Source organism: Ochotona curzoniae, unplaced genomic scaffold (genome assembly GCF_017591425.1).
Source record: "Ochotona curzoniae isolate NIBS_2020 unplaced genomic scaffold, NIBS_Ocur_1.0 contig_883, whole genome shotgun sequence".
Classification (NCBI taxonomy): Eukaryota; Metazoa; Chordata; class Mammalia; order Lagomorpha; family Ochotonidae; genus Ochotona; species Ochotona curzoniae.
Genome location: NW_024466599.1, coordinates 19,609,435 through 19,636,885, shown reverse-complemented (window position 1 = coordinate 19,636,885; position 27,451 = coordinate 19,609,435). Strand labels below are relative to the sequence as shown.

Genomic DNA, 27,451 nt, shown 5'->3' with positions numbered 1-27,451 from the left:
CTACTTTCCAAAATTTTATCATCTCCAGTGGCAAATGTAACTCACAGGCTAGTGTAAGCATCAGAAGGTGTGGTCTGCAGATGCGGACAGAGCACTATAGGCTCAGGGCAGAGGTAGGACCAACACCCCTGCCTTCCGAACTTCTCGATCACTTACCTTGTCCAGTATTCTATCTCAGGGTTAGCTGGGCTCTTGTTTAGTATCTGTAATACTTTAAAGGGCTGTAGAAGATCTTCCTCATCTAGAATTTGATGGAGGAAGTGGGCTTGAGGCTGTTTTCAAAGAATGAGTTTGAAAAAGGGCAGGTGAGGGCACGTGAGGACTGTTCTATTTCACAGGACATGACAACTACATCACCAGAAAAGAAAGTCACCACTCTACTTCCAATCAAGCTGCACATTTTGATACTCAGCAGTTTCCATTTTCTCCCATATGCGCTGCCACGTGTATTTATATCTCCTAAATCAGTGGGAGTTCCTGAATGGAAGGCAAAGGTGGCAAATCTAAGGCACTAAATACGTCTCCTGTCACAGTGTAGGCTGATTCTAATCTTTGCTGTTAACACATATTACGTGTCTTACCTTTTCATCTTGGGGTTCCTTTAAACTCAATTTTTAAAAACAAGGTGACTTGCTATTTTTAGTTGAGGCAAACCATCATGAAAAACCCAGATTGCTTCAACAGCACATGCTTAAATATGTATAATGTGTATTCATGTGATTGCTACACATTTGCAGGACAAAGAACAGCTACATTATTAAAAAATAACAAGAAAATATGTACAGTAGCTTCTAGTCTCACAGGGTACTTTAATGTGCTTTATCTGTTACTTAAAATTCCATGAAAGAGATATTATTTTGCCGTCTGCATTTAACAGATGAGCAAACTTGAGACTTCAGAAAGTTTTTTAACTTGCTTGTGTTATGGCTATGCAGAACTAAGACTCAAATCTAGTCTCATGAGTCAAACCCCAGGTTCCTACCATGCCACACTCCCTTCTCCTGGTTCTGAAGCCGCAGGTGTGACTGTTACAACTCACCCATCATGTTCTAATCACAAGGTTATAACTGAAGGGAAGTCTCCACTGTGAAAGATGCACAGGTTTGTCTTATCGGCTGAATGAAGTGGAAATATTTTTAAAATATGCCCTATGCACTCTAGATAATTCTGTGTCCATCGCCGTTTGGACTAGGCCCTCTATAGTACTTAATATGATTCTTTAAGGAAAAGGTTTACAGCCAGCTTTTAAAAAGAAAAACCAACCAAAAACTCCCAAGAAGCAAAAACTGTCCAGTTGGTAGGGCCTACTTGCCCTCTGAGTATACTTGACTCTGATGATGTCTGACTCAGCCCTGCAGGGGGTTTCTACAGATGAATCACATTACAACCAAAGAAAGGAGGCAAGATCGTGAATGTCCACTGTTTAGTCACATTCTTCAAGTGCCCAAAATAAGACATTCTTAGTCTATCTATTTATATCCAAGAAGTTTTCAGAATATACAGGAACAACAGAAACCATGAAACAGAGTAATTCAAAGTATACATATTTCCACACAGAAACCCCTTTTTGAATCCTTTAAAATCACAAAGCATAATCTGTAACATCTTCAGTCACTCTGAACAAATAGAATTTTTGTAAGTTCTTGGATAACTCATTTCATGTCCTTTGATTCATTTTAGGGGAAACAGTGCCTATCCACAAAGCTTTCATTGCTGTTACATTATAGAGAGTTCCCAAATACAAGATTCAGATAAACTCCAAAATAACCATTAGTAGCAGGAAAGTGTTTAACACGTGAAGTTCCCTATAAAAAAAAAAAAGCAATGCTTTTAAATACCAGAATCCAAAGGCACTTATTTAGAAAGTTCAAGTAAAAACAGTCAGTGCTCAGGACAAAAGCAATGCAGGCAATGTCACAGGCTAGATGACCTCAAGCTACCAGCCTTGGGGAGGCTTTAGACTGCATCACTTTTTGTTCTCACTGCTTTATAGAGAATGAATTTGCTGGTATTTGTATTTGTTATACTAAACAGTAAATTTTCTACCTGTTTCTGAGACATTTTCTTTTATCCCCCCCCACTCAATTAGCATCAGAAATCATTCAGAATGTGAATAAAATTCACATTACATTCAAATTCACATTATGTGGCCAAGTGAGTTGTCCTGATGCTTTAAAAATGGCAGCAAGCTACAGGCTGATAAGCACCATAATCAGCTTCCCCCAAACACTGATTACACAATTTTTTCCTAGAGAGATTGATCTAACTAAATGGTTGAAACCAGGACCAAATTTGAGTACTTCTGCCACTGCAGTACATTGGGTCAAATTGCAGCATCCCATATGTACACCAATTTGAGTCTTAGCTGCTTCACTTAAAAAAAAATTATTAATTATCATTATTATCATTTTATGAAACAGTTTCATAGGCTTTGAGATTTCCCCTATTCCCACCCCAAAGCTCCTCCATGGGTCTTAGCCACTCTGCTTCTGATGTGGCTCCCTGTTAATGGGCTTGAAAATGCAGCAAAATGGCCCACGTGCTTGGACCACCACCTTACATGGAGACCTTTATGGAATTCCAGGCTACTGGCTTGGGTTGGCTCTGCTCTGCCTGTTTTGGCTACTTGGAGAGTGAACCAGCAGAGGTAAGGTCTTTCTTTCTCTATCCATGCCTTTCAAATAGATACACAAGTCTTAAAAAGAAATAAATCAAATACTTTCTCTGGATACACAGTAACTGATTAGGTAAACAGAAATGGATAGAGCACCTCAGAGAGTCAATCAACAATTCACCTGTGACTTCACATTAGGAGACAAAATATACAGAATATCAACTATTTTGCTCAACTTCAGCTGTACCTTATCTATATCATTCATAAAAATGTTTTATTCATAAGAATGAGTTAGCATCTAATATCATAATGAGAAACAGTTTTTCTTACAGAAACAATTCAGATGGTATGGACTAACCCAAATTTTTAAAAGGAAAAGCATGTTTTATTTATTCCTAAATATTTGTGCCACTTAAATTTTGCTTACAGGTTCACTTGTGATTTTATCATGCATAGTTAAGTAATTACCTTACACTTTGACACAGCTAACTTACTCTGCAGGAGCAATTTGGGCTCATATCTCTATCAACATCAAACAGTGTTATTTGCCTCCTTAGAACCCACTGGCTCCAGTTTGATTCCTGGAGTAGGATCCTTCCCTTTGGTTCAGTTACTTATGTGTAGGTATTATTTCGACAACCGCTTCTTACTTTCTTTCTTTTACATGGAGGTAGGAGTTTGGTCAGCTCTCTATCCCAGGAGGAGTGGTCCTTGCTTGTTCAGTAGAACGTCAACAACCATTTCTGAAGCACAACTCTCCTTGAGGACTTGTTGAAACAAATCCCACCAGACACTGCTGGTTCTGCACCGACTGAGCAGTTCTCAGGACACACTCCCAGCGCTCCCGTGGCCCGGGGGAGGTGGAAGGAATCAGCTCTGCAGCCAGTCTTATTCCAGACAGCTGCTGTTCTTGATGGTTCACTGGGTGCTGTTGGCACTCACAGGCAATGACCAGCTGGGCAGCTTTCATGGGAAGCTAAAGGCACTGAAAAATTGTGTTGTCTTAGTTCCAGGGGTGGGGAATGTCTGTCCTGTGGCCAGTGTGAGGCCTGGGACATCAGGTGGGTTGGCCTGGCTGAGGCAATCACAGGTGGAACTCAAAATTTAACACATCTTTGACAGGCTCATTTTTAAGTTGACCGTTTTGTATGGTCTGGGAATGATGTTATAAACATCCAAATGACCCTTGGCAGAAACAGGTTCCTCACTCCTTCAAGGTGAGGCTCAGATGGCTGACTGCAGTATTAAGCTTCCTTAGTAACAAGCTCACTGCCCCTAATCATTCACTGTTTCACCATAGCAGATTCCAGTAATGTATATCTAAGTTTAGTGATGCTTAGCAACTCCTCACCCCTCCAGAAACTTCTGGAATTGAAAACCAAACAGAAAGCAGTGAAAAGAAATGCCACACCACACAACTCACTCAGGGGATAGTCTGTCAGCTGCTTACATTTCTAACAAGCCTAGTTATATGATTATTACAGGAAAAAAAAACATGTTAATAGCAAGACGAGGACAAAGTGCTTAAAGGCAAGTACTAAGAGCTGGCAGTCTTGTACAAACAGGAGAACCTAATGGTCAACACAGAAATTATAGGGGCAAAGAGAATCCCAGGCTGCACCCCTTCCTCCTCAGCTAGGCCGACAGTGACCCTGACCCTAAGGAGTCTTGGTAAATGGCAGACACCCTTGGGTGTCTACCCAACCTTTTTCTCCTTCCTTCTTTCTGATCAACAGTGCCCTTCCTCCCACCCCAGTTTCAAGGGGTTGAGTCCTAATGCCCTTACACCTTCATAAACCAAGGCATGGAAATGTGATTCACTTCTACCACTGGGACCTGAGGGGAAGTCAGCAAGGGGTCTTCTGAGAGCTATTTTCCTCTCTGGTTAATGACATGTGGAAGCAGCAGTCCCCACAGCCACAGATCTCATCATGTGAGGTCTCGAGGCATGGCACTATTGTACCCATCTTATGAGCAAGAGGAGATGGTTGGCTTGGAATCAGTGAGCTATGCACTCTTAGTCCCTGGAACTGCCCAGCTCTGGGTTTCTTACTGATTGAGACAATTCCAAGTTTATTATTTAAATCTCTTTTAATCGAGTCTTTTCACATTTGTAGTCAAAGGCACTTGAGGAAATGTTACTTCTTGTAGTTTCTGTCCAAGAAAGTGGAATAGTTGTATAGTCTACTTCAGAAATATTTCCACCAAGCTTGGGTAAAAAACACTCAAGGCATGCATACAAATGGGAAAGTTTGAGCTGTATGGAAAACTCAGTTTTGTGGGATAGTTCAATCCTTGAAAATGCCAAACAAATGAGGGGTTAACCATAATTGCGTCCCTGGGAGTCACATCATCAAATATTTCCATCATTATTCACAAGCAGCCATTGCTTTGATTTGGCTGACCTTGCACACCATGTATTCCTGTGTCTCTTTTGTATTCTTGTGTCCGTGGGGAAAGCTTTTCACAGACCCACTCTGAAGTAGGGGTGGTTCCCATTTTCAGGTCCCTCCAGTTCCTCGAGCCTCACGCTGAGCTCTGAGTTTTAAACTCCTGCTGACTTGTTACAAACACATCCTCCAAGGATCGCAAAGGAGGCTGCTTCCTCCCAAGAACACTCAGCGCACATCTTACTCCCAGGCTGCCCCCACAACCAGCTAGTGTGGGAAGACTGCCACTGATGTACTGACCACCCTCCCATATTACAGCAACAAACTAAAGCTCTGAGACATGCATCACAACCACCAGAAAACTAAACACCACAGAGCCACAACACTCACTGACAAGAAATATAAAAGCAAGATTTTCCAGTTCAGAAATATCCGTATTCAAGGCACTGTGGATCAAACAGTGTCTCCTCTTATCATCACTGCCTTTCATTTAAAACCAGATTTTTGTTAAACCGCTTTAACTTAAATTAGCTTTAAATTTTTCACTCTTCTCCTTTATCTGACCAAAGAAACATGCCATCTTTGGAGTTTTAATGTTGTGGCATCTTCAGAAATTGCAATGGTAAATGTGTATTATGAAAACACTATGGATGGATTTAAAATTTTTTTTGCACTAAAGGCAAGTTAGCGTTTAATATTTTTTTAAGAAGATTTATTTATTTATCTGAAGGCAGACTGATAGAAACCCAGATTTTTCATTTCCTGGATTCACTCACAGGTGGCTAACATTTAGGTCGAGGCCAAGCTGAAGCTACGAGTTTCATCTGGGTGTCCAACATGGGTGGCAGGGACTCAAACATTTGGCCATCTTCTGCTGCCTTTCCTAAGCTATCAGTAGGGAGCTAGTTTAGAAGTGGAGCAGCCAGGACCTGAATGGCACCCATATAGGATGCTGCTGGCGTAGGAGCTGGCTTTACCTGCTATACCACCTTGCCAGTCTCTCTCCTTTATTTCTGTTTCTCCTTTTTAGCCAGGTCCTTCACCCACTGGCATATCTCACTGAGGCTAACCCTGCCTAAGTTAGGGTCTCCTTTTATTGCCTTGTGCCTCTCTTTCATTGTCTTCATTCCACCACATCTTAGTTGCTGCATTATAGGGCTTAGTTGACAGCATAATCCTAGAACTGCGAGGCACGAGGCTGATGGTACACAATGCAGTGTGGACTTTGTACTGCTTTCCTCGGGTCCAGTTCAGGGACTGGGCATTCCTTGTGCTGCCTGTTTCCTTCTTTTCAGGTTTAAAACTATCCTGAATAGGTAAAGTTTTAGGAAATACCTTAAGAACAAGGGCTGTGAATTAGCTATTTTATTATTTCTGATACTGGCACAGAGAACGACACAAAAGACATACTCAAAAGATGCTTACTGAACTAAAGGAAGGAACAGAAAAAGGGAAACTAAAAACTCAATAGAATTTAATTTTGTGCCAACAGTGAAGGCTGTGGAACATTGGCAATTCCCATTCAATGTGAAGCAGAATATAAAATACTATAGCCTCTGGTTTAGTAACAGTAGAGATGATTGTACTCAGAATAAGTCCATGCCTAAGGAACTGCCAGGAGAAAGACTGTAACAGCATAGTGTATGACAACGTAAACTTGAACCACCTGAGTGGCCCACCAACAGATCAGATAGATAGATCATGGTATATTCTTTCAATGGGATACTTTAAAAAATAAACCAGGGGCTATTTTTGTGGCATAGTACGTTAAATTGCTGCTTGAGGCACTGGCATCTCATACCGAGGCACTGGCTAAAGGTCCAGCTGCTCTGCTTCCAAACCAGCTTCCTTCTGGGAAGGCAGTGGGAAGATGTGGGAAGCCAGTGCACAGATGGTACAAGTGTTTGGACGCTTGCCACCCTCGTGGGTAACCGGGATTGAGTTCCTGGCTTCTGGATTCAGTCTAACACAGGCCTGGCTATTCTGGCCATTTGGGGAGTGACCCATTAGATGGAAAAGCTCTCCTTGTCTCTGTCACTTTCCCTTAAAACAAATGATGATTTTTTAAAAAGGGAAAATCTAGAGTGATATGTACATATACAGATGGTTCTCAAGGATACATTATTCAGTGAAAAAGGCAACTTACAGATGAATGCTGTTCAATATACACTTGTAAAGTTCAAAAATCATGTAACACTATTACTTACCATCTATGAATGTCTACGAAGTAGAGGTACAAAACTTTGTGGGAAAAGAGAAGCATCAAATGAAGTCTGGTCTAGATTCTGTCTTGTCTGGGAGTCATGGGAGGAGAGAAGGATGGGAACAAATTGCAGACAGACACTCAGGGGGTTCTGACTGAACTGAGAATATGCTGTTCTGTTGCTTTTTAAAAATCAGTGGCACTTGGACACAGCATGATGGTCTAGTGGCTAACTCCTGTCTTTGCATGCCCAGGATCCCACATGAATGCCAGTTCATGTCCCAAATACTCCATTTCCAATCCAGCTCCCTGCTTGTTGCCTGGGAAAGCAGCAGAGGATGACCCAAAGACTTGGGTCCCTGCACCTGCATGAAAGACCCAGAGGAAGTTTCTGGCTTTGGATCAGCTTAGCTCCGGTGTTGCAGGTGCTTGGTGAGTGAACCAGTGGATGGAGGATCTTTCTCTCTGTCTCTCCTTCTCTCTGTATGTCTACCTTTCCAATAAAAATTAACAAAAATTTTTTTTTAAAAAGTGGCAATTAAAGTAAAACAGTAACACTTAACTAAGGTGATTATGCTTTATATTCTTTATATATTGTGCAAACTTGAAATAGTTATCATTTCAGAAAGTTTTAAAAAGCAAGGGCATTAACATTCAGAGCAGAGAATAATCAGTATGTTTCCCTTTATATAAAATTTAACCATAGAAAAGATGATATATTGTTATTATATATACATCTATCCCGTGGTAAAGCTACTAGGAAAAGCAGGAAAATGATTAACAGAAAGTTCAGGGTAGAGGTTATTTCTGGGAGAGACACATGGCTTCTAAAGTCCTGGCATTCTTCCAGTGTTTTAAGTTAGGGTGGTGTTCTATTAATCTTTAAAGTATGCAAGCATGTTTTCCATGATCTTTGTATATACAAGGGTACTTCAAAAAGTTTGTGGAAAACAGAGATGAAAGGTAATTTTATTTTGGTGCAAATTTTTTCCCCTAACTTGGAGCATGGATAAACTTTTAGAAGTGCTTCATATATATTCAAATAAGTGTAACTTAAAAAAGAAAAAGGAGAACATTTTTTTAAACCAAGAGAGTCTGGAAAGCTGAATGACCTTCAGGAGAAAAACAAGTCATGTCTGGGGAGTCCCAGGACGCAAGAGGGTGTGTGTGGTCTTGAGCTTATGAGCTGGAGGAACAGATGGGCAAAGGTAAAGGGTCTCCCAGCTGGGCATACCCAGGGGACAGTGGAGGCACAAGCAGGGTGCACACTGCGAAGGAAGAGAACCACGCCTAAGGCTACAGCTCATGAGATGGACTTTGAGCTGATTCTAGAAGGTTAAAGACTGCATTGGAATTATAGGCTGGGAACACTCTGCTGAAAGGGTAGATGCAATAATTTCCATCGTTCTTTTGCCTCCTTTGGTATCCCGTATGTTTTATGAGGAAGAGCTATAACCTATTGTACTTTACCAGTCTTGCTTTCTTTCCCACTTCTCTCTTGACCTTTGCATGTGTGCAGAGAAATGGGTGACGCAAAGCTGACGAAAGCACCTTGGGAGCTTCACAGGCCAACCTGCTCTCCCTACCTGGAGGGCTCTCCTTGCTTTCCTGGGCTAGCCTCATCAGGGCTGTGGCAGGAAATGCTTCTATCCTGGAACTCGGCATGCTTTCAACTGTGTTCTGCAGTAGAGTGTGCTGAGTGCCGGAAGCAAGGGTATACTAATGGCTGAGGCTGGAACCCAGGGGGTTCAAGTACAGGAGCCTTGTCCTAGGCTTGAGTGCTCTGGGACCCCTTGCTTCATGTGTCACATATCTGGGCTACACTCCATGCTAGAACCCAGGTCCTTGCCTGCTGAGGCTGGGCCAAGTGCTGAAGCTGGCAGCTCCTGCCTGCTGGGCCACTGGCTCTTGAGGCCTCTGGATAGCACCCCACTTCAACCCTGGTGCCCCTGGAGTCCTGATACTCTCACTTCCTCAGAGCTGGCTCCTGGTGCAGTCCCTACACCTGTTATTGTTTCCAGCTCTGTTGTACAGTCTAGGCACCGCTTTCTTCCAGAAATCTTCCCTCACCTGCTCTGTGATTTCTCCTTCATGGCTATTCACATCACCCACTTCTCAGCTGGGCTGCTAATGCTTAGCGAGTACCCACCTTTGTGTTACATCCTCCACAGGGGCACCACCACGCTAGATCTGTACTAAGGCAGTGTATCCACTAGCTAGATACATAGGAACTAGCTGGCACAGATCATCCAACTGAAGAAATGTTGACTGCACCAGACATATAAGAAACACTTTTATGAGATGCAGAGAGAATCTAGTGCATGAGAGAACACCATAAATAGCATTCAGTACTGTTTTAACTTCTATTTTTGAAAGAATTTAGTCTCAATAAATACATTCTTGGCCTGGGAGGATTAAAAAAAGAAATCTGGCTAAATTAGGGAAGAGTTTGATTAAAAGAATCCTTAAACAAATTAAAATATATTCAAATACAAAATTCCCAGCACTTACAAACTGGGCAAAGTTTTTAAATAGTCATAATCTTTGAATTACAAAACATGTCTTGGATAATGTGCCAAATGAAGGTGATTGGGGAAAGAGGACAAATATATTTTCTTTGTTTAGAGCAGGGAGACTAATACTAGTAAGTTTAAATTCCAGTCTTGAAAAAGCAGAACAAACCAGTTACATACAAAGGATGACTAATGAAGGAAAAAAAAATTCCTCAAACCACTCTAGTTTCTAAAAAAAAAAAATGATCTACTTACGACGTTTGTATCCTAAAGAAAACACCATGGACCCAATCTGACAAACATTTCCTGAGCTCCCAGCATGTGCCAGCTCTAGAGAAGGTGGTTCCTCCTGGCAGTGCTGGCCTATGCTCTCCGGCAGGGAGCCCCTGCTGAGGCTGTGATGGAGGCAGTCACCACCCCAGGGCTCAGGGGTGGAAAGATGCTCCAGCCAAGGGCTCTGCAGAGACCAACAGGGTTCAATGGCTTTGCACAGGCTCTGCGAGGTCAAATTTTTAAAAAACTTTCATTTACTTAATTTTATTTTTCTTATTTTGAGAGGCAGAGAGACAGAACTCTTATCTCCTTGTTCATTCTTCAGATGCCAACAATGGCTGAGACTGGGCCAAGTCAAAGCCAGGAGCCAGGAATGCAATCCAGGTCTCCCACATGGCCTGCAGGAACCCAAACACTTACACCATCCCCATTGCCTCCAGGGTGTGCAACAGCAGGAAGCTGTAATTAGGAGCAGAGTCAGGACTCAAACCCAGGCATTCCAATGTTAGATGTAAGTATTTTAATCGCTAGGTAAAATTCCTGCCCCAACATTTAAAATTCTGATGGGTGGTTGCAGTGGGTGGATTATAATGGGGAAGACAGTGGAAAGGCAAGGAAATCCAGGCTGTGAAAATAAAACAGAACAGAAAAGTCAAGAAGGATGAGGATCAGGGCGATTAGGGCAGACTGATATAAGCTGGAGGACAGGAGGCTTTGCAGAGGAGCACTGGATAAAGATGTCAAACTATGGAATGTTCTGAACTCAAAGCAAGGGAGTTTGGTCATTTTTCTATGAGCAGTGTTACTCCTAAACATGTATAGAGATAAGACCCTGCCTGTGCCACTCATTCCAGTGGCACAGATATTTTTCAGTAATTTCAGTGACTCCAGCAGAGTAGAAATTCTCCAAATTGGAGAATACTGTGGAAAATACAAAGCACAAATCAGGAATAATGTAGGTATAATGAGATGAGCACAATCATTTACTTCTCATGATAGGAGCCAATTCCTCTTTCTTAAACGCTGCTTTTAGACTTAGTTGTCAACAAAGTTCTGAGTAGAAAGCCAGACAGGGAGCTGCTAAGAGCTCTTTTCTTTCTCTTCCCATGTGAACAAGCTATACAATTTGGGACTAAGGTTCTGAATCATACATTTGATAGATTGATTTGCTTTTGTGTTGCTTTGTAAGACAGGGTGAGGACCCTGGATTGCCATACCACCATTATTCTATGCTAAACATTCATTTAACTTTATTCAAAAGATAAATTTATTTTACAGACAGAGAAGGACACTCACTCACACACACACACACACACACACACACACACACACACACACACACACACACACACACCCTTCTATCCTATGCTCTATTTCCCAATCATTTCAATGGTCCGAGTGGGCTGGCCTAAAGCCAGGAGCCAGAAGCTTCCTCCAGGTCTCCTAGGTGGATACAGGCACCCAAGGATTTGGGGCATCCTCTGCTGCTTTCCCAGGTACGGGATCAGGGAACTGGACCTGAAGTGGAGCAGCTGAAACTCAAAGAGGATGCTGGCACTGCAGATGCAGGCTTAATGTACTGTGCTATGGCACCATTCCTTCTAGTTTTAAATCTGCATTATAATTTCTAGGCATCCTACATTCCAGATATATACTGCATAGCAGTACTAAAGGTATCTGAAAATGTTTGACCCAGGAGAATGGGCAGTGTGAGGTATCTTTCCCAGAAATGTCCAAAGATAAACCCATTCTCTGGTTGCTTGGGGATCAGTTCAGACTGTGAGCTGGAGAGGACAGCTTGTCTAGGGAAGTTGCAGGTTCCAGGGAAGACATGTGCCCTGGAGATGGGGGCCCTCAGTTCTGCTTAGTAATCATACAGTTCTGGCAGTTGGACTGACCTCTCTGAGCACTGTTTCTCATCCATGAAACTGGAAAAACCCTAACTTGAGGGGGTTGAAAATAAATCATGTCAGGTATGCACGATGATCTCTGGCACACAGAAAGCACTCGATAAATGAAGGGTGGAACCTAAAGGAATGCACTAATAGGAGAATATACTGGAAAGAATACGGGCCTTGGAATTCAACAGATCTGGGCTTGATTCTTACTCTGCCAGTTACAACCTAGGTCTACCTGAGGCAATTCACTAAACTCTCTAGAGCCTGGGTTTTCTCATGGGAAAACCTACTCTGCAAGGCTGTTAGGTGGCTTATATAATATAATGAATATATGGGTAGAATACCTGGCATATAGCAGGTCTTCATAAATGATACCTATTATTATTTGCTTTTCTCTTAGAAGCAATTAAAACAAACATACAAACCTGAACTGAATCTATACAATTTTTTTTAAACCTGATTTCCCACTGAGAAAATACTGAGTCAAAAGCGACTACTTTCCTTCAACTGAGCTTCAGACAGTTTTAATTTGAGCAAACTCAGGAGTCCTTAGGATTTCTTCACTTTGGGGACTAGTGTTGCAGTCCAGTGGGTTAAGCCACTGTCCATGACACTGATCCCATAGTGGAACACCAATTCATTCCAGCTGCTGAGCTTCTTATCCAGCTCTGTTACATACATGGAAAGGCAGTGTGTTATGGCTTCAGTAGCTGAACCCCTGCCACCCATGTGGAAGACTCAGATCAAGTTCCAGGCTTCTGGCTTAGGACTGGCCTACCCCTGGTTATTGTCATTTGGAGATGCACTCGTGGATAAAAGATCTCTTTCATTCTCTTTCTCTCTCTCTCTCTCAGCCTTTCAAATAAACTAATCTTTAAAAATGAGAAATTCTTCACTTTTAACTCTACAATCTTCTTTGTTTACATAAAGAAGCCACAGCTCTATAGCGCTGAGGATGGGGTCTTGTGACAAGAGCTAACCACCAAGCCAGTACCTCTGTAGAAGGTGCTCACTGAGCAAGTGGAGGGACAGCTTTCTGTTGCGTTCTGAAGAGGAAGTATCCCCCAGTTAGCACAGGGGCATCCACCAAGGTACTGGCTTCTTCTGTTTCTGCTGAATGCCTGATTTGAGTAAAGATGAAGTATCAGCATCTTTGTACATCTACCTGCTTGGCCTATGAATTATCCAGGTATTTTATTTACTTTATTATGGCTTTCTGGCCAGCATCTCCCTTCTCTCAAAGTGGCTTGGTGGGGAGTAGGTGTTAGGGTACAGTGGAGCAATGTAAATCAATTAAGGCTCTTTGCTGGCAAGGCCAATTAGAAACTTCAATTGAAATAAAGGTACGATTGTTGCCTAAAGTGATGTTTTTTGAACTGTCGCATCAGTCTCATGTCTTATTGGAACTAAAGAAAATAAATGGTACACAGAAAAGGGGATCGTGTTGAGGCGTATCCCAACCTAATTGAGCTGCCTGACTTGTGTATCCAAATTTAAAGGGATAAGACAACCTGTAAGAGAAAGTATTGGGTCATCAGCAGTCTAGGAAAGGTGTTATTTACACTAGGCAAAACATGCCTGGTCCCTTGGGCTTTCCAGATAACGGAGGGTTTGTTCCTCACTTGAAAACCTTTTTCTGTTGTTGCTGTTTGAACTGCTTGTGATTCCAACTCTTCCAAAGTAGACTTTATATTTACTTTTCATGTATTTCTTTATTTTCATGTATTCCTTTCTAAACGACTCACAGTGACCACAAACTCTTACAGTGGGCCACACAGTCACTGTGTGGGAGACCCTCCCTGAGCTCACTTTTGCTTCAATCCATCAGGTTATTCTTGAATTTTAATGGTTAGTGCAGTCGCACCTCGGACTCCCTCTAAGAGGCTAAATGGCCAGCCACTTGGGAGCCAGCTGAGGTTTGTTAGAAGGTGTGGCAGTCAGGCCTGGGTAAAGCATTCAGTTTGTGACCCCTCTCCAGTTTCTTTTGACATATGCTTACAAGGTCCAGCTGAGTAGGAGGCAGATAAGCTATTTAAAATTCTCCCAGGTGATGGTTCAGCGAGGCAATTAAGGCTACCTGGGGCATCACAATCTGGATCAGAGTGCCTGGGCCAGGCCTGGCTCTGCTTCTGATGCAGCTTCCTGGTAATCACACCAGGGAAGGCAGGTAGCTCAAGCACTTGCATCCCTGCCATGTAGATTGAGATCCAAGATCCTGGGACCCACCCTCCTTGAGTGTGGCATTTGGGGAATGCAGAAGCAGATGGATAGCCTCTGCTTTTCCAATGAATGTTTAAAAAAATAATATGATCTTCCAAGTTTTGTTACTATGGAGGGCACATGAGCCAAAGCACACTTCAGCAAGGAGTGGCAGAAATCATCCTGCATTTAGAAGGAGGTGGCATTGCAGCATGGGGAGTGGCTTCAACTGCTTCAGCAGCCGCAGACAAAACACCAGTAACCTCCCTGCAGGAACCAAACAAACAACAGCACAATCGCTGCTTTCACTGTGTGACTTTGGGTTCTTCATTAACCACATCTGAAAAGTCTCTTCGTACAGGCAATGGCTAGGCACGGTGGTTTCTTTTATTTGGTTTGGTTCTTCAAGTATTCCATGCTTTAAAAAAAATGCTACAAGAAAGAATAGAAATGGACATGCACTGACTACCGTAGGATTAAGTCTTGCCCTTCCTGCTGGAGGATAAACTGCTCTGGGGACAAGCCAGTGAACTGACACAAAGCTGGGGAGGCTTCTGCTTGGGTATTCGGCTCCTTGGCTGTCTCAGTGGGAGTATTCCACAAGAAAACAATTTGTCTGACCATTGGTCAAGAGGACAAAAAAAAAAAAAAAAAAAGACGAGAGACTGACCTATGCAGTTCTCATGACAGCAGGAGGAAGACAATGGATTTGTTTTCCAGACAAGTCAGGCTTAAGGGCACGACAGCCTCAGACTTGAAGAATATTTATCTTTGACATCCCAGTTTTCTGATCATGGTATCTCTCCTGCCAGGTAAGTATAACATCCTAGTTTCCTCGTTTTCTTCCTTTCGATCAGGAAGGTATTTTATGGTCATACTGATGGCATGTGAGTGCCTTTGACTCTGTTGCTCACTTTTGTGTGTCTCCCAGTTTCCATAACACCGTGTTGATCTGTTATTTCCTCTTGCAAATTTTACTACCTCCTTTTCTCCATCTGCTTAGCACCCCCTCACTCCCAAAGCTCAGCTGAAGGGCTTGCTAACTCTGGATCTTGGTCTTTTGACAGCTACTTCCACGAGGCTGAATTCACATCTTGATGACTTTAAATCCTCATGTCCCTCCCTGACTGTTCACCTGGAGGCCCAGTCTGGTCAACACTGTAATTGAAACCTTCAGGTATCAATAAGTTTCACATATATTTCTCTGTGGACATACTGCCCCATTTACATGAGAACAGTACAACCTGGACCAGAAAGAGCTCATGAAGAATAGTGCGACAAGGTCTGCCATGATAGCCTAGTGGCTAAATCCTGGCCTTGCATCCACCAGAATCCCATATGGGCACCGATTCATGTCCTAGCTACTCCACTTTCTGTCTAGCTTCCTGTTTGTGCCCTGAGAAAGGAGTTGAGGACAACCCAAAGCTTTGGGATCCTGCACCCACGTGTGGAAGACCTGGAAGAAGCTCCTGGCTCCTGGCTTCTGATCAGCTCAGCTCCAGCCATTACAGGCACTTGGAGAGTTAACCAGCAGACAAAGGTCTCTCTGTATCTCCTTTTCTTTGTATATCTGCCTTCCCAATAAAAATAAATAAATCTTAAAAGAAAAATATACTGAGACAGAGCTGGCTTTACCTTTGGGCCTGGATCTTCAGATTTTAAGTCCACTGGTTCCCATGCCACCAGAAGGTTCTATTCCCAGCTGGGGGCATCACAGTACAGGTCTAAAGCAGAACCCATAGTTTACTCACCATTCACCACACATCAGGTCAGGACTCACTTTGCCAAATGCAAAACTTTTGTGCCATCTTAGCTCCCACTATTGCTACTATTGCTGCCTCCTTCTCTGGAAAGCCCCACCCACCCAAAAGGGCTGACCACTGGATCCTGTCTTCTAGGAGGGCCTGCTGGGGCCCACATTCACTTCCACTATGGATCAAGACATGGGAAAAAATTGCCCTGCTTTACACATTTCTGGTTAAAACTAAAAATATCTGGGAACCTCTGTTCCCCCACCATTTCTCCCCCTCACTTAGCTCCACATAGAATCCATTAATACCAGAAGTAATTCAATAAGGTTGCTCTACCTCCAGGAATTGCCTTTGTAAGTGTCCTACACATTGATATCAGGTTAATTACCTTAATTCGACTCCTTGTCCTATAGGCCATGGGAATTAGCCAAGGTTTTCTGGTTAAAAACACAATTCTTGGGTGCTGTTAGGCAGTTCAAGGGATGCCCATCAAGCCTTTACTTCTTGAAAAGATGTTGATGTAGCCCCATGAGCTCAGGTGAAAACACTGTGACTGGAATATAGAAACTGAAGTTCATGAACTCATGAACTCAGGCACAGATGAAAAGAATCAGATTAGAAATTTAAAAAAAGAAAACCAAGTTCCAAAGGACTTCAAAATAAAATACCTTAAAGCTGGTCACACCTTAGCAGACTCCACAGTGAAACGCCACAGGTAACCCTGTCACACAGCCATTCTCACTTGCCCCACCTTATCCATGACCCCTACCAACACTCTCTGGTGGAAAGCTCTTTGTTCCTAGAGGCCAGATGGTTCATTTCAGGTGTGCTATTAATTGGTTCCATGGAAAAACAGGTTTGGTTCTTTAAATGTTCAACTTGCTAAGGCATTGCTCAATCTTAGGTCACGGAAAAATCAAGCTGAATTCTACAAAGGAGTGCCCGAGCAGGCACCAGCAGAGATCACAAGGAGCGTGTGCTGTTGAGATCCATGGGAGTGAGTGACCCAGGGTTGTACAGAGATACTAAATGTTCTGTAGCTAAACACATGGGTGTGCATGTGTGTATGTTTTTGGTTTAAGGGAATAGTGCATTGTAAGATCTACACAGTAAGACAGAGTTGCTTGTCTGAGATTTGAAGAAGGTGTCCAAGAGCTTTCTTGACTACAGGACTTCTGACCAATAGAGTCACGGTAACTTCTGGCACAGTGTAATGCTTGATGGGATTTCAACTGCATAAAAGTCTACTAGGATTTGGTTGACAGGAGGATCAAAAGCATGATCAAAAATCAAGGTAAAAAAAAGAGTATGTGAACTTGTGCAATCTTTTCAAAGGCCTTCACATGCATGCAGCACACACGGACCTTCTACGTGAGGGGCAGAAAATTTCAAGGTGATGCTAAAACAAAACCTTTCTTGAAGGGCTCCTTACTGGCACAGTCAGTAAACAAATCACAATGTAGTGTGACAGGGACTAAAATAAGAGGCTGCATTGATTGCTGCTGGGCTTTGGAGGACTAGAGACTAACTAGCTAAGACTTGGGTTCTGTTTCCCTTTCACATACTCTACAATGCGCCATTTTCATTGAGTAGATAAGGAAAGCAGAGATCACACTGAGTAGATGGAAGGTCAAAGGCCTACCATACTACTGTGCATCCCCACCAACCTGCCCTCAGTTTTCTGGCTAAGCCTCAGGCCAGGGCCAATGGTATTCTTCCCCATGAGAACTGTCTCTACACCCAGAGAAAGAAATGCCAAACTCCCCAGTGGTCCCAGCTGCAGATTTTATCTTACTGCCATGTTTGGCTCTAGGGGGACTGAAATCCATGCCAGAAATTTCCACAAGTCCTGCACTGGTTTCTTACCATCATGCTGTAGATCTTCACACCCCCAAAAGCATGCCTTTGCCCATCATCCCTTCACCCCTCCTACCTGTTGCCTTTCACTTTTCCGGTAATTCTGCAAACTCAGAATGAGAGGACTGCCAGCTAATTCAGTAACCACTCACTCCTGGCTTCACTGCATCTAACAGATTGTATTCTTTGACTGCTCTGTCCAGACACATCAGAACCACTACTAAAACAGGTGCATTTGAGTCAAACCTCCCTCGCTCTCCTGGTACTCATCTTAGCCCCTGATGTTTCTCAATCTCCAATCAGAATGTTCTCCTGCCCTCCATTAGCTGAATCCATAGAGCTCTTCTCTGTCCTTTCGTTTCACATGCTCATCCCATAGGAATCTCATCAGTGCTGCAGCCTCCAAAGCCACCACGATGTGGGTCATGAAGCTGAGGTCTCACATTTCTGGCTACCTACTTAATACTTCCATTTGTTTACCATGCAAACAAGGCAAAATGCAATACACTCATTCTCTCACCTACAATTTCTGGAGCTCTTCTTAAATGTCCACTCTTCCCTCAGCTACTCTAACTAGGAATTAAAGAGCAATGTGCATTTCCTTCCTCTCCTTAAACCCTTCAAATCTGAACACTCCCCAAGTTCTGACTCTACTCTGAAGAATTTCTAGAAACCACCCCCTCCTCCTCTTCTCTTCTCCCATTATCTCAGTACCTCAGATTCTCCTGCCTGAACTAGCTCCAGGTGTTTCTTCTACCCTGGGTTCTTCCCACTTGAATGCATCCTCTATGCTATGTGACAGCAAAACTGGGACAATGCCATATCCCTGTTTAGAAAGCTTCCAAGACTCTCCACCAGGATGGGACATATTTTGAATAACTTACAATGCTTTCCCCAGTCAGACACATTCCTTTCCTGCCTCGTCTCCCCATTACTTCCTTCACTCACAGGATTTCCACCCTGTGAGTATTCCTGACTTACACAATGTGCCACCTAATCCACAAGCACACTTTCCTCTCTGTCTGGGACATTCTTTGTTCTTTATTGACCTAGCAAGCTCCTATTCGTACTCAAAGCCCAGCCTCTGGGCCATTGCTCTGGAGCTCTCGGGGGGGTGGGGGGGTTTGCAGACCTGTGGAGTGCGTCTCCTGCACAGCGTTAGTATTCATGGTTTGCAGGTCTGTCCCCCAGACCTGAGCACACACTCCTTAGTGCCATGACCCATTTCTGGGAGCACAAGGCCAGAACACAGAACTTAGGCCATACCAGATACTCGAATGTCTGCTGAGTTGACTTGAAGGTACACGAGGTTTTTCTTCTTGACAGCAGGACCAAGCTTGAACCTCGACAAGCTCTGACATTCTTAGTAACAATGCTACAGATGTTAGAGGAGATTAAAAGTCATGGGGGCAGGGTTCTCTCACTTTCCATGGTGTGTCTTTCTGGATCATTTGCTTGTGTTGCTATACTACTTTTTCTTCGATAAATGTAATAAACAGCTATGAACAATCTCTTGATATTTCTGCAACCTGAATATGTGAAGGCATAGTTCTATTCCAGGATAGGTAACCAATGTGTGTCTATGACAAGGAGGGACAGCTCTGGACGAGGCTGCACTTGGAGAGCCCTGGGGGACAAGGCAGTGGCCCACAGAAGACACAAGCACTTACGTTGACAAGTGTGCCGACCCATGAAGGTTGCTGATACCACAGTGTATGCGTGTGGTTGTGATCAAGGATTTGTAAGAAATGTAAGAAAAATACTTAATGAGACTGTGATTTAACTCCTTTTTTAAAAAAAAATTATTTATTTTTTATTGGAAAGTCAGAAATGCAGAGAGGAGGAGAGACAGAGAGGAAGATCTTCTGTCCATTGATTCACTCCCCCAAGTGGCCGCAACAGGCCAGAGCTGAGCCGATCTGATCCGTAGCCAGGAGCACAGAACCAGGAGCAGGGTCCCAAGGCTTTGGGCCGTCCTCCACTGCTTTCTCAGGACACAAGCAGGGAGCTAGATGGGAAGCGGGGGCTTCTGGGATTAGAACTGGTGACCATATGGGATCCCAGCGTGTGCAAGGCAAGGTCTTTTAGCTGCTAGGCTACTGTGCCGGGCCCATTGACTCCTAATCTCTGATATAGGTCAGTGTGGTATGGAGGAGGTCTTTGAAAGCTATATTCACCAATTTACAGAAACAGAATGTTAACATTGTGGGCTGTGGATTCTCTCTCTCTGTCTCACACGCACAAGTGGCCCTTCATGTTGGATATCTTCATGCAGAAAGGTGCTGTTGCTCTTTCTACTGAGGATGGTGGAGTCCTGGGGTCAGGAGGCAGGAGTAGGCTGAGCTGTGTGTGCAGCAGAGGCTGAGAGCCAAGCTGCCCAGCACCATTCCCAACAACGGCCTCCCAGGGCCACAGGTGCAGACAGCCAGTCCTTGCTGAAGAAATACCCAAGGGCTGTGTGGCACGGAGGCACAGACTGCTTTGATAGGTAACTTCCTCCATTCTTAAAGACAAAAGCGTACCAGAACTGAATGCTAGGGCTCCGGCTAAATGGAGCTGAGTCACAGGTACCTCCGTGCTGTGTCTGCAGCCTCAAGTGGATGAGTCATGTCTGTAAAATCCGGAGAGAAAGTACCAGGCGACCCCTTGCTGAGTCATCTTTTGCATGGATGCTGGGTTCATGAGCTCTGTAAACTATAATGAGCGATCTAGCCTTTTGCCATGCCTTTATTCTTTTCTAAACAGTACAAATTACATCTCTAAAAATAACTTCATCTACGCTGGTGACTCACTTGGACCTAACAAGCTTCCACAAGCAGTTACCCAGCCAAACTGCAATATTTACTTGTGAAGGTAGAAATCTGGCCATATTGCACCCCCACCCCATCTTTTTTTTTTTTGAGGTAAAAATTTGGTAGATGTTGGGGAGGGCAGAAGGAAGCCTCATCAAATGCTTTAAAGGAAATATGGCTAAATCCTACCCTTGACATAGATAGGGCTAGAGATGGAGGATGATATTCCTTGAAAAATTTTTCTAAAAACTTTTGCAAAATAGAACTGTAATATTTTAGGATAATTAGGAACTCCACACTACCATTTCAGTAAAGGGTGCTTCCTATTGGCTACTGAAAGAGAAAGATCAGTGATCCTATTGATTTTTAATATTCTGAATTGTGAATTAATGACATTTTTGACAAAAGGTCCAGCCACGCTAATAAATGCATACGTGTTAAATATTAATCTTTGCTCTCCCATGAGCTGATCCCTTGCCACACCCTGAATTCTCTATATACACAGCTAAGCTTTGGAACTCCACCCATTTACTGTGTAGCTTTCCACTCCAGGCCTGCACCCTGGACTGTAGCTCGCCTTTCTGGACCTAGTGCTGCCAGCTCCCCCAAGCTGCACCCCAGACCTGCCCCAGTTGGGCAACAGGAAAAGTGAATTCACCTGGAGGCACGTGCAGGCTATCTGCCCAGGGCTTATGCCTTCACAAGCCAGGCAGCAGGGATGCCATATCAGTCTATACCCGGAGTCCATTCAGAGAAAACGGGAAGGGCTTTTTGTCCATTTGGCCAGGAATGGAATTACTGACGCCACAGCCAATATTTCAGTTTTTTTTTTTTTTTTTTGGAGAGATCACCCACTCCCCTTGGTTGCATTCAGGCAACTGGATGACAAACTCTGCCATTTTGGGGTTGTGCCGGGGTGGGAGGGGGAATGGTGTGTTTAGAACAGAGATGAACTCATTGGCCCATCAGAAAATTCCCTGGGAAATGGGCTGCAAAGTCTACTGCCTGACTCCAGCCAGGGCAGCTGAGTCACCTACAGTCCTGCTGGCTCCCACTCACTTGACTTGTACCAAGTAGGTCAGCAGGAGACCTGTGGACCCTACTCTGCAGCCTCAAGGGCAGCGCCCCCTGCAGTGATGCCCACTGTGCTGGGAGGGGCCGGTCACGTCTTTGAGGGCTTCACTAATTCAGCCAAAGCGATGCGCCAGCTTTGTTACCAGCAGGAGCTCTCCTTCGTGTCTCCCCTGGACCACAGGCTTCATTTTGGCTCTCCTGTGGGTTGCAGAGCCACACTCTCGTCCTTTCAAGTCAGAAGTTTAGTATTACATAACTTCTCTAAGCTGCTTTTTCTCATTTGAAAAGAGGACAGGATAGCACCATCTGCCTCTCAAGGTTGTAATGAAGAGGAGATTCTGCAAACGCCAGTGCTTTCCACACTGCAAGGCATTCTGAACACGCAGCTCTTGCACTTCATCAGGTGGCACTGTGCACAGCCATCAATAAAAACTCAATTCACAGGGCCTAGCACAGTAGCCTAGTGGCTAAACTCCTTGCCTTGCACATGCCAGGATCCTATATGGATGCTGGTTCTAATCCCAGTGGCCCCGCTTCCTATCCAGTTCTCTGCATTGGAGGATAGACCAAAGCCTTGGGACCCTGCACCCATGTGGGAGACCTGGAAGAGGCTCCTGGTCTCCTGGCTTCAGATCAGTACAGCTCTGGCTATTGCAGCCACTGGGGAGTGAATTAACGGATGGAAGAGCTTCCTCTCTGTCTCTCCTCCTCTTTATATATCTGAATTTTCCAATAAAAACAGAATAAATATTTAAAAAAAAATAACACAGACTTAGTCCTGGACCCAGAATAATGAGATATACACACATGACCATTAATGAAATACATGCTCGTGTCATGCAAGTTTGTTAATCAGGCCAAATGTGTGGCAAATGTGAGAGGTGCCCAAGGCAGAAAGCAAAATGGGGGGCCCAGTGGCATAGTCTAGTGGCTAAAGTCCTTGCCTTGCACACGCTGGGATCCCATATGGTCACCGGTTCTAATCCCAGAAGCCCCTGCTTCACATCCAGCTCCCTGCTTGTGGCCTGGGAAAGCAGTGGAGGACAGCCCAAAGCCTTGGGACCCTGCACCCGCGTGGGAGACCTGGAAAGAAGTTCCTGGTACCCAGCTTCAGATTGGCACAGCCCTGGCTGTTGCGGTCACTTGGGGAGTGAATCACTGGACGGAAGATCTTCCTCTCTGTCTCTCCTCCTCTCTGCATATCTGACTTTGTAATAAAAAAATAAATAAATAAATGTTAAAAAAAAAAAAGAAAGCAAAATGGGAGCCAGGTTCCAAAAAAAGTGAATGGCAGGTCAGGGAGAAACAGCAAGGAGGGCTAATAACCCAGAGTCCAGGACTGAGAGGGCGAGAAAGCCTGAGGGGCAAGGTGAGCCTGTCTACACAGACTGACCCTGGGACACAAGTGGTGTCGCCAAGCATTACTGCAGTACATGGCACACAGAGGCACATGAGCCAGGAAGGCATGGGAGTGGCAAACATGGGATAGCTTCCAATTTGTTTTCATATGATTTACTCTTCACAAAAGCCCTGTGGGGCAGGCAGAGTAAGTAGTCTTCCAGAAGACTGGTTGAAAGCACTGCGACCACGGGGACTTCCTGGGATGAGGGGTGCCTGCACTGCCCCAGCTCCAAAGGAGCCCTGGTGCTGCTGGGCTCCACTGCTCTCCTCGTGTCCTGCAGCTCTCAGCTCTCTGCTTGCTCTTCAGCCATGCCACCTGCGGGTTACAGGATTCTCTGTAAAGCTTGTCCTGGCTTCTGCAGGCACAAGGTGCCCAGGACTCTGAAAGTCCCTGTCACACTGTTGGCTTTCTCAGTCTCACAGACTTAATGAGTAACTTGCCAGCAGGTGCCACTTGAATCATCTTACACTCCTGGCATGAGAGGTTCAACAGGCACTTGTGTGCTCTGTGTGGAGCCCCGGTGTGGCCTTTTGTTACACCTACATGGCCATTCGGAGCAAAGGCAGATTTCTATCAAACGATGCCTTCATTTGACGGTGATAATGAACTTTTCTGATAAACCACATGCACCTGTTTCTTACCTGTGGGCCTTTGCTAAACAAAGTTTCCCATTTTATGACACACAGGATTCCATCTTCTACTTTACTGCCCACCCCAAAGCCACAGGTTGTAAAAGAATTTACCTAAAGCAGCATTTTCTCATGAGATGCCCTAATTGCTAATCCAGTTGATTCTAATTTCTAAACCTCAAATAAAAGACTTGGCATTTCATTTAGCTTTTGTAATTTTAACATGGAGAAGTGCTTGATTTCTACTAGGTTACCGAGTAACAGTTCTGAACACAGTATGACCACAGTCTGCCATGGCTGCTTTTGGATAAAGTGATTTAAACACGGGAAAGAATCTCTTATGTTCCATTCATAATAGCATACCCCACCTGCAAAGTGGAATGCTAAAATCACCTCGTCTTGGATGCTTCCCAAAGAACTCTCCCAGTTCTCTACTGGCCAGCACAAATCCTCTCCCTTCCCCTCAAAAGGTGTTGGTAATGGGCCCAATGTGGTAGCCTAGTGGCTAAAGTCCTCACTTTGTATATAATGGGATCCTATATGGACAGGGCAGTGGTTCATGTCCTGGCTGCTCCACTTCACATCCAGCTCCCTGCTTGTGGCCTGGGAAAGCAGTAGAGGACTGCCCAAATCCTTGGGACCCTGCACCCACTTGGGAGATCCAGAAGAAGCTCTTAGTTCTTGGCTTCGGATCAGCTCAGCTCTGGCCACTGTAGCCACTTGAAGAGTGAATCAGCAGACAGAAGATATTTGTCTCTTCTCCTCTGTGCATATCTGACTTTTCAATAAAAACAAATAAAAATCTTTAAAAAGTTTTTTAAAAAAAGATGTTGGTAAGTACCACATCTGTGCTTTTTCTCGATGTACATCACAACTGAAACTCACAGTCCTTCAGAGCAGGAACCAGCTTCAAATTCTACCCAGTGCCCAAAACTACCAAATGATCATTTAAGATGAGTAAATATCAGTGATTAACATAAATGTCACAAAAATAAGGGTCATGACCAAGCTTGAGCATAAATACCTATATACAACAAAACCTGAGAAGCCTTTTTAAACTGGGCACTTGCAGACTGACACGCCGAGTAAGCAAATACTACATGGGACAGCCAACCCGTCTGGCTGATCCCTTCCCTGTTAACTAATGGCTACTTCAGTCCTTTTATCTTTATCTAAGATCTTTCTCAAAATCATAGGATGGTTTCTGGTTTGACAAACGCAATGGAATAAATAATGTAAGGGGCATGGATATGTAAGAGTCTTGTTTACTTCAGAAGGTATAGACAAGATAAATCTCAAAATCTTTTTCTTTGAAAAAAAAAAAAGAAGAAGAAACAAAACAGGAAACTCTTTGAAGACCGTGACCACATCAATGCACTTGACTGCACAGCCAATCCCCCGAGACCCTAAGTCATGAGGAGAGGCGTTTTCCCAGGTCATGGGGAGTTGGTTCACTGCCTGGGTGCGGAGACCTTGAAGGAACAATCTCCCCGATGCAGGAGGAAGTTGCCCTACTTGCAGGTGGTGGCTCTGATCCAGCGTAGGGCCCTTCAACTGCTCTGCACTTACAAAACTCTACTGGTGGGAAAAGAGATCCTGTGTTCTCCTGAGGAAATCCATGTGTGTGAAGCAGCCACTCCTGTTTTAACACCGCCGAGCCAGTAAGCATTCTACTAAGGTCTAGCTGTGTGTTCTGACAGGTGTCTCCTAATCGGGCGAAACTAACTGAGATACTCCACATCGTTCTTGCCTCCGCGGCTCTGGCAAACACCTGTGCATGTCAACTCCGAGTACTTGCAGTTTCTGCAGACTCCTGAATCCTTGGGAAACAGGGCAAGATTATAACACAATAAAGATCAAGAAATAACAGCATTACATCATTGTGTGAATAAGATAAAGTAAGGACAAACAGAAAGAGCTGAGTGAGTTTGTAAACTGGGACTGGTTTAAGTCCAGTTCTTCATTCACCACCTGTGGGATCTCAGACAATTTACTAATTCTCCCTGATATCCACCTCTCTAGCTGGAGAAAGCCACCGTGACTAATTTCTTGCAACGTTTCTTAAATGACACTTCACTGGTCTGAGTTAAAGGCCAAGACTTCTCTCCCATAGAAACCATAGAAGGTATCAACAGACTAAAGGGACAGTCATGCCTTCTGAGCGAAGAGCAGGGTGACTTTTAGTTCAGGAAAGCCCAAGGTGGAATCTGGTTTAGGAACAGATAAATGACCCGGGACAGCAGCAGCCAGGACCATGTCTAGAGCATGGAAACCACAAGGTGTCCACGCAGGCACCAGCTACCACCATTTCAAGAGCTTGTCTCACACCTTATTCTTCTTTGAGAGATAAATGAAAGATTATTTTCTGGAATGGTGTTACACAAGGGTGACATATACAGATGATTTTCTCATTTTAAATGTCACGAGAGAGACCATATAGAGTGCCTAGGCCAACATAGGCATTCAAGCAAGGCTATTTCTGATTAATTGTAATAATGGATTTACTCTGTGTCTCAGCACAGAGTAATGGAAAATAGCACACATGCTGTAAATAACATAAAGACAACATCCCTTCCAGGATTTACATAATAGGTATTTTTAGCCAAGTACGACTAAGTACTATTAGTCAAACACTATTAAAGACAATGAGGTGGTCTCCAATGTTAAAGAAAAAAAGACAACAGCAGCAAAAAAAAAAAAAAAAAAAAAAAATCCCAAGTATCTTATGATTGTTTTTATTGATTTTTTTTTTTAATCTTTCCACTACCCATGTTCACATCTGTGGCCTCCCTTTTATGGGCCCCACAGCTATAAATCTGAAAGAAGACAGATAAGGTAGGAACCACGTTAAACAAAATCCCCACCAAAATGACAAACATTCAAACAGGAGTGGCTGCTCTTTATCTCGTCACCACCCATTTTTGACGGAGTCTGTTTCCCTTTCACAAAGGGTTGGCTGTCTGAGAATTGAGCATTTTTTCCCGGGTGACCAAAAGTCACTCCCCAGTGAGGTAGTTCCCAGAGAGGCTGAACTGTGTGTTCCAGGATGCAGTTGCTGAGCTAACTATCGGGGTGCTGTAAAGTGCCTTGATTTTTATCTGCAGTTGGACTGATCAGTGCTTTGATAACCTGAGTGCATTTCCCCGGCTACGTGGGTTTGCATCCACAAGCTGACTCACTGTGGGTGCAGAGAGCACAGAATCCTCTGTGGAGGGTAGGGAAGGCCAAGGAAGAGAGAAGAGAGAGCTGCAGCCTACAGACTGTTCTGGATTGATTATTTACAGACAGTTCGCCAGCAGCCAGATAAGGGATGGATCTTGGCTGGCAGCAGTTACAGTGGTGGGTCTTTCAGGTCTTTCGTTGTAAGATAAAAGGGATCTGACATGTTTATTAAGTGATTTGGTTACCCTGGAAATTGGGCATGTACTTCTGGTGAGAACTGTAGAGCAATTACTCTGTTGCAAGCCCCGGCTTTTGGTTGCTGGAATGCTGGATTTGGTTTCCTTTTTGTAGGTAGGAGGTGCCCTTACAGGGACAATGCTTCGTAGATGCAGGTCTGTAAAATCCGCCTTTCATCGGATAAGATCACAACATAGTTTTGTAGAATTTCTGTGCAGGGAAAAAACTGCCAGAGTAGACATCAAGACACATAAGATTCCTGAAGATCACTGCATCAACGAATGAGTGCAGCTGATTATGGGGACGAGGGATAATGTAAAAAAAATCGCAGAGAATCAGAGTAAGGACCAGGGCACTGGAGTTGATCAACACAAATCAGAGCCAGTTTCTGTGATGGTAGGTAGGCCCCTAGGGACCACTGCCACGGTGTTGGGAAAACCAAAGGATAAGAGGTACT

At 44.0% G+C, this 27,451-nt stretch overlaps 1 protein-coding gene across 3 annotated transcripts in view; it reads right to left on the bottom strand.

The window, feature by feature from the left end:
• BABAM2 (BRISC and BRCA1 A complex member 2) overlaps positions 1-27,451 on the bottom strand; it is a 449,694-nt gene that overhangs the window by 30,781 nt on the left and 391,462 nt on the right. The gene's annotated exons all lie outside the window — the stretch shown is intronic.